This window comes from Sorghum bicolor, chromosome 4, assembly GCF_000003195.3.
Source record: "Sorghum bicolor cultivar BTx623 chromosome 4, Sorghum_bicolor_NCBIv3, whole genome shotgun sequence".
Lineage (NCBI taxonomy): Eukaryota > Viridiplantae > Streptophyta > Magnoliopsida > Poales > Poaceae > Sorghum > Sorghum bicolor.
The window spans coordinates 66742758-66751617 of NC_012873.2; positions in this window are offsets into that span (position 1 = coordinate 66742758).

The following is an 8860-nucleotide window of genomic DNA, read 5'->3' on the forward strand; positions in this document are numbered from 1 at the left end:
GGTTAGAGGGACTATATACTATAGTATATTTGTAACTATACCAATTAGTATCTAATCAAGAACTAATTAGGTTTAAAAAATCATTTCACAATTATTTTCTAGTTGTGTATTTAGTTTTATAAATAGTCTATGTTTAATACTTCATACATGTGTCCAGATATCCTATATAACAGGGACTAAAGTTTATAAGAGGGAATTAAACAGGACCTTACTCCAATTCTAGTTTTTCTATATACACCCGCATCCACCGCTCAACCCCACATCTCGCTCTCATCACCTTGAATAATTACAACATAGGGGGCCTCGCCGCAACCAAAGCTATAACAAATTTGTTGTTAAGGATAGTTTTGTTGGTGTCATAGTTTGCCACGCTAAACCTTAAATTGTGGCTGTCACAAAAGTTTAGCGGGCAAAATTGAAGCCATAACAGTTATGACAAAGATTGTAAGGAAATAATCGAGTCTATAACGTGTCACATGTGGGATATGGTGCTAAGAAGTGCGGCATATCGTAGTTGTTGCAGCGAAAAAACTGTGACATGACTAAATCATGGCATGGCACGTTGTGGTCGAGAACCATTAACAGCCCCTTAGTATTGCCATCAGAATTCAGAAGAGAAGGAATGCTGATCCACAACCCTAAGATTGCTAAGCCACCATTCGTTTGGCTGATAAGCCATGACAGAAAATATCGTTAAATGATTTATTGTGAGAGAAAAATACTGTTAAATGGTTAGCAGATTTGACTGATAAACTCAAGTGAACAAGACACTCCGAAGACAAACACAACCACCCAGAAACATCCGAAGACACCGGCACACATCTCTGATCACCATTGCCACTAAGATCAGTGTCGCCATTGTTGTTCGCCTCATCACACTGTCAGAAACTCAGAATCAACGCGTTGACATGCCCTCGTTGTCACTTGCGCCATCTTGTGACGATTCCACACCGAAGTAACCTCGACTATGCCAACTTACCCTCCAAAAAGCACGCTGCAAACTAAGGCCTTGTTAGTTCACCCTAAAAATAAAAAACTTTTCAAGATTCACTACTACAAAAAATCTTTTGTGAGGCGTTTTAAAAAAAGCCATGGAGGCGGGCAGGATTTCCAACCGCCTCGGTTAATACCTCGGATTAACCGAGGCGGACATTTTTTATTAACCGAGGCGGTTACAAATAATCGCCTCGGTTAATCGATTTACGGAGGCGGGCAACCTAAAATGTCCGCCACGGTTAATACGGATTAACCGTGGCGGTTGTTATAACGCAAACGCCTCGGTTAATATATTAACCGAGACGAGCATACTATAAGGCCTGCCTCGGATAATACTGGCCCATCCACAGCCCAAACAACCCATCTCGGCCCAATAGCCTGCTCAATGTATATATACCGTCACTTTAGGGTTTCATTCCTCATCTCCTGAGCCTCCTCATCTTCACCAGACGCGTCGGCGCCTCCTCCCTCTCATTCTCCTCCCCAACCACGGCGACCCCTCCTCCCTCACTAGCGCTGACCCTCCTCGCTCTCCTTCTCCTCCCACGCCCAGCACGCCTCTCCCACCAAGGCAGCGCCCCTCCTCCCTCTCTCACCATGGAGGTGCCCCCTGCTCCCTCTACCACCATGGCGGATCCGGGGGCGTGGTGGGCGGATCCGACTCCCTGCGGCGTCGCTCCTCCACCCTCCCTCTCCCACATGGCGGCGCCCCTCCTCCCTCTCCCGCCATGGAGGCGCCCCTGCTCCCTCTCCCACCATGGCGGATCCGGGGGCATGGTGGGCGGATCCGATGGCGTGGTGGCCGGATCCGGCTCCCTGCGGCGTCGCTCCCCTCCCTCCACGGCTCCATCGCAGGCAGCGGCAACGGCAGTTTCGGCTTATTGACGGGCTCGATGGGTCCGTGGATGGGCTCAGCGGGCCTATCCATGGGTTTTTTATTTTTTTTATTTTTTTATTTGATTTACCGAGGCGGGCATCAAACCGCCTCAGAAAATATGACCTTATGTCCGAGGCGGTTGCGATGCCCGCCTCGGTAAATCCATTTTGCTCGCCACGAATAATATTTTATGTAGTAGTGATTTCTCATGACATCGAATCTCGCGGCACATGCATGTAGCATTAAATATAGATGAAAACAAAAACTAATTACATAGTTTACCTGTAAATCGCAAGACAAATCTTTTAAGCCTAGTTACTCTATAATTGGACAATATTTATCAAATAGAAACGAAAGTGTTACAGTGTCAAAATCCAAAAACTTTTTGGACGTAAACAAGGTCTAAGTTGACTGTGGCGTTATATAGGGCAGCAACAATTGAAGCAAAAATTTCATTGAGGCCGGTGATAATGTACTCGCGACCAATTCTTCATCTTCCAGCGGTCTTCCTCCCGCCGTCATCTCATCGCCCTAGCTAGCTTGCCCATGCATGCATGGTGAAATGGGTTTTGATCGTGATGCAACCTATTATTCATTCGGAAGAGGACCATGTGAATTGATCAGAGGAGGCGCTTGGCCGGAATGTGGGCGGAATGCCGGCTCTCTGTAGGGTCCGACGGGTACGAAGAGGCCCCTCGCGTGTGGCCATTCAAAATTCAAATAGATGTGTGACTACAGATCGAAGCTAAGAAACCGCGGACGAAACTGGCCGTGCGTTTGTTACAACAAACTACTATCTTCACGTTGACTACAACACAACTCACGGCCATGCAAATCGAGAGTTTGTTAGCTGGTATTTCTATACAACTCAACCTATATATCCTATCGAAGTCCACTGCGGAGATATACTACCAAGTCTTTAACACAATCTGGCCACCCAGCTCGAGATCCCCTCTACTCAGTCCAATTCTCCTTCTTGCGCGCTGCTCGCCCGGGATCGCGCCCGATCCGCACTCGCGACGGCGTCCCGGCGCGAGGTGACCACACACAAGGAGTGGACTGCAGGAGGCCTGTGGCCAGGCCAGGTCGGCGCGCGGCGCCATGCAGTAGATGCATGGGCAGATCTCCAACTCATCACCTAGCTAGGCTTATTGCCCGCATGCACCTGCAGATATATATAACAACTTCCCACGTTCCAACTGCTCAACCCGAGTGGCGTGGCGGCGCGCGTGCCTGTTGATTGCATCCTCTCTCCCCCCCCGCTAATAGCCTAACATCGATCGATGGAGGAGGTGGCCATGGCGATGATCTACTCGCAGTCGCAGCCACATCTAAGCCTGGAGAGCAACAGCGGCCTGGAGGACGACGACGACAACGACGGATCCTCCTCCAGCGGAGAGCTGCTGCGCGGTGGCGGTGGCACCGCCAGCTCGGGCGGCGGCCGGTCATCATCGTCGCTGCGCGGCGGCGCTCCTACGGGGACGTCGCGATCCTTCCCAAGGGTGGCGGTGCCTCGCTCCCACCACGCAGCAGCAACAAGCCGCGCGCCTCCACGGCACCGCCACCGCCACCGCCACCGCCACGGGAATGGAGGAAGAGGCGGGACGACCGACGAGCACGGCGCCGCCGCTGATGCCAACAACTTCCATGTCTGGACAACCGACGAGCACGCTGCCGAGGCCTACTTCCATGTCAGTGCCATGCCCGGGTACGTGAGCTTTGAGGACCTGATCGGTGCCGCCGCCTTGTACCGAGACGGCAGCGGCCGCCCGCTGGAGGCGGCCATCGGTGACCCACTCATGAGGACGGCGTCGCGGCTGTACGTGCGTGACGATGGCAGGGCGCACCCCCGGCGGCAACCGTCGCCGGGCCCGTTAGGGACCCGCCGTGGCAGCCCCATGCACGCGATTGTCAAAAAGTACGTCCATCCTGTGCAGGACTTTCTCGCGAGCATCTTCTGTCGTTGTATCATGCCCTCTCATCGATAGGCGACTCAAACCAATGGTTTAATTACAGTAGACTTTATTTATTTTAGTTAACATTATTAGCTCTTGAAAACTAGTGGCATAAGATTCGTAAGTGCTCCCTTATTAGCTCTAAATTATAAGTTACTTTGGATTTTCTATGTACATAGCTTTTGATATGTATCTAGACATAGTAGATGCATAGCAAATGCTACATACTTAAAAAAGCCAAAATAGCTTCTAATTTGGAATGGAGGGGTATTAGTCATATGATATTGGAAGTTGAATGGCAAGAGCTAATGCTAGTTAGCTAATTAGTTAGTTAGTCATTAGTCATTGTCGTCATAAGTTTCATGTTTTATTTATTCAAACCAGATGTTAGTTTTTGTTGTTTGCCAAAGATTCTCTCTGTCAGCTTGTTTTGTAGTTATACATCATTTGCAGTAACTCATGTGTACCAGAAAAGCTACACATCATTTGTTAATAGCTCATACTAGAAAATTAAAGGAACAATCAACGAGCATAGTAATTTACAACTGCAACTATTATTTAGATGTGTAATTGTGTGTTGATAGATCCTATTCGAACCAACTAGGAAACATGACTATGCATCTCCCTATTCTTCTTCCCCTAAAGCAATGTTTGCATTGGGATAAAGCACAAGAGATGCATATGTAGTCACCCAAGGGAGAGGGCAAGAATAATATTGTAGTCTTCTATTCTTTTGCTAAAGCAATGCTTGCATTGGGATAAAGCACAAGAGATACATATGTAGTCACTCAGGGGAGGGGTAAGAAACAACTAATAATATTGTGGTCTTCATTATGAGGTTCTACAAGTTGTTTATGTTGTAGAAAATAATGAGCTTTTTCTTCTTATAAGTTATATAAGAAAATGGAAATATGTAGTGTTCAATCCAAATTAGACATGGAGAAAAGTTTCGCTAAGAAAAGTTTCGCTAAGTGATCTGAATTATAACATATTATTCCATGGAGACCTTTAATAAAACAATTTTTCTTATAGTGCAACACAAAACAACTAATACTTATTAGACTTTTTTAGCACACAACACAAAGCAATGAATACTTATTAGACTTGGCATACAATAATCATACATATAAAATAGTATATATCTTCAGGGTTCATATATATTCTTTTAGGTTATCCATAGAAACAGAACAATTTTGTTATACCTAGATATATTTTGTGAAATGATATTACTATATGTACATTTATTATAACAAAGTTTAACTACCATTTTTTTTATTTCAGAAAGGGTTGTTGTGATCCTTTATTTTGTCTATATGCCTAGTAATGACACAACATACAAGTATATTTAAATTGATCATCCTCACACGTATACTTGAATTGGTAACGGTGGTAACAAGCAGTTTTTGGTGTACCATTGAACATTTGAATTGGCTTGCTTTTAGCTCAATCTATTATCACTGTGTTTTAGGCTATCCTCTTCTTGCCTGGCGATATGGCCGCACATGCCTCGATCTTGCTCCTAGCATCTGCCGCACATGCCTGGTTGAGAGATTAATGTATTGCAAATCATTTATCCCATTAACAAACATTGCATAGCATGTGCCAACACAATAAATCTCATCACTAATTCCTAGATCAACATCATTACCTCTTATGTGTTTGTGTCGTCGCTTCGATGTGCATTGCATTAGATAGCCCTACAAAAAGGATTTTTACAATCACCTCCTATTTTTAGGGACAATTCACATAGCATGATTTTAGTTTACCTAGATGATACTATAGCTTAGAAAATGTCCCTACAAATCAAGGCTCTTAAGCAAATAACCCTTAGAAATGTAATATTTTTTAGGGATGGATGCCTTGGATTAAGTCAACTGCTCCTAAAAGATCCACCACTAAAATTACTCTCCTATAACCCTTCCTTCAAGCTTGTAAGTAAATTGTGGTGAGCTGTGTCAATCGATTTTATTAGGCTTGTTGGGTTATGCTAGTTCTACACTAGCGTATAGCTGCTGCTGCTGCTAATTTCATCTTAGAAGAACCGTAATTGCTGGTTTTTTTAGTGGAAACAATAATTGATGACGTGCCTGCTTCAGCGGTTCTGCAGCAGGCACGGTGCTACTGTCCGTTAGTAAAGCTCTTCGGAGAAGGCCCAGTTAGATCTTGTGGCCTGTTGAAGTGACCATGCATCTGGGCCCAAAGTGCATATGCAAGAGCCCAACAACACAAATATCTTTTCTCAAAAAAAGAAGAAGCACAAATATCTTCCACTAAAAAACACAAAATATCTTTCACTAAAAAAATAAAGCACAAAATAATATATGTGATTCCATTGTCTTACTAGCTCTGATCGTGTTGGCAACCAAGATTGATCAGCGAATCCAAGATAGGATTTGCCTCAGCTAAACTTTTGGTGCACTTGATCCGCCGCTGATACTTGGGGTTGAAGGCTTCACAAGCTAGTTATAGGAAGTAGCTTGTGTAAAAGTTTGTAGTCTCGTGAATCAGCTCGTTTTTAGGAGCTGCTCTAGAAGTGCCTCATTTTTATGCAACATTCAGAGTTTGCTGTAGAAGTACACTGGTTATTGCTTCGACAATGCCCATCGTTACCATAATCATCCTAAATCATATAAGTTTTAACCTTGGTAGACAAAGACAAAATATAGGAGTTACTATATTTCAGGTGTCTAAACTTTTTATACAATAGTTTTAGTCAACCAACTAATCTTTATCTATGCATCTAATAATTAATTAAAGAGCCAAAAATTCTGCCATGAAAACTAGTACAGAGACAGACTATATAGGCGGTTGGTAACCTATTTCTACTGGCGTTTTCCAACACCGCCTGTGCTAGGTGCTAGGCCAGTAGAAATGGATCAATTCCTATTTCTACTGGCGTTTTCCAGCACCGCCTGTGCTAGGTGCTAGGCCAGTAGAAATGGATCAATTCCACAGGCGGTTCCTTATGAGCCGCATGTAAAAAACATTTCCACAGGCGGCTCTCTTAGGTAACCGCCTGTGAAATTGTTTTTATAGAAAATATGAAATCACGTTTTAAAAATAGGGAAAAAAGATTTAATTCTAGGGAAGGCCCGCTGGCAAGTCACGCGTTTTTTCGCGTAAAATCGCGCGCTACGTGGCTACTAGTGGGATTCGAACCTGAGACCTTGCCCTCGCGTGTAACCTCCTCTACCACTCCATCTATCACTCAGATGTGTCTATACTAGAGTTTAGTTCCCCATATATTATCCTAAACAGAGCATACATTGATTATTTGAGGCCATAAACAAATTCAAATGGAAAAGTTGTCAACTATAAAGTTTCATAACTTTTCAAGATCTATAACTTTTATATTGGTAGTTTCTCCATCCGAGGTCATTTACAAAATTTGAATTTCAAATTTGAGAAATTCAAATGTTGTTTTCGACGACAAGATGATCTCAAATAAAAAATTATCAACTACAAAATTTCATAACTTTTCGGGATCTACAACTTTCATTTTGACAGTTTTTCAAACGAGGTCATTTGAAAAGCTCAAAAAATTCAATTTCAAATTATTTGTACACCGTAGAAATATGATTTTTCGTGGCGGTTCCTTAGGACAACCGTCTGTAAATGTATGATTTCTACACGCGGTTTTCTTAAGAAACCGTCTGTAGAAATATGATTTTTAGTGGCGGTTCCTTAGAAAAACCATCTGTAAAAATGTATAATTTCTACGGGCGGTTTTGTTAAAAAAACCGCATGTAAAAATACATCTTCACAGACGGTTGATAGTTCTGATACCGCCCTTTTTATATCACGATGTGTAATAACTAAAACCGCCTGTGGTATAAAAAGAATGTGTCGGGGTTGTACTATTTTCTACTACTAGTGAAATATTCGTTCAGTTGTCTCTTCAGTCGAGTTCCAATGGGCGTCCACTCCTTTTCTTTTTCTTCTCACTCGTTTGTGCTTTGGTGTTTTTTTTTGTTTTGTTTTTTCTCTTGTATAGCCATCAAATTTAAAATAAATAATAAATACAATATTAGAGGCCTTTTAACCATCAACGGACATGTCAGTCTTTCACTTGTCATCAACTAACTCCTGGACTTTAATCGGAGATCAGAATTATAGATTTTTATGAGTCCTATTTAACTATAACAACACATGGATAGTATAAAAATTAGTGTTATAATATATTTATGTCTAAATATATATTTCTATGCTTTGCAATGAGAGCATAAATCTATCAGACAATGTACAATGTATTTTAACAAATTTAATATATTATTTTCAATATTAATTTATAGTATAGATGTCTTGATCATCATAAAATGAACTACATCTATTCAATTTTATAAAAAGGGTAAAACAAATATGTACCATTCCTATCGTCATTTCTTATGGACATTTGACTTTATTCTTTTGTTACAAAGAACAGACGTGTTTGCTAGTCTAATATTAAAAAACAAACCATTTCTTTCAATTTTTTTGTCCTGCTCCTTTTACTTCCAAATTGCCCTCACGCGCCATGCATTCTGGATGTGACCTGGATGAACCGTACTCATGCAAGTTAGAATAACTAGTGTTTAGTGATAATACAGAGTGTAATTCCAATATGTATTGTGTTTCATGCAATACACAAGCACATTTGCTAGTACAATTAAAAAATATAACTCATAAGAGAATTTATAGTTTCTTTAATAGTCAAAAAATGATAAAATTACATGTTGTCTGGAAAAAAACAGACACTTAAACTAAAGGAGAAGTAAATAAAATATCACATACTGCGGAACAAGATTGAGGCCTTGTTTAGTTGCAATTTTTTTTTCAAAATGGGCATTGTAGCACTTCCGTTTGTATTTGATAAATATTGTCCAATCATGTACTAACTAGGCCCAAAAAATTCATCTCACAAATAACAAACACAGTATGAAATTAGTTATTTTTCTAATATATATTTAATGCTCTATACATATACGAAAGATTCGATTTGACAAAAAATCTAAAATTTTTTGCAAAATTTATAAGGAACTAAATAAGGCATGAA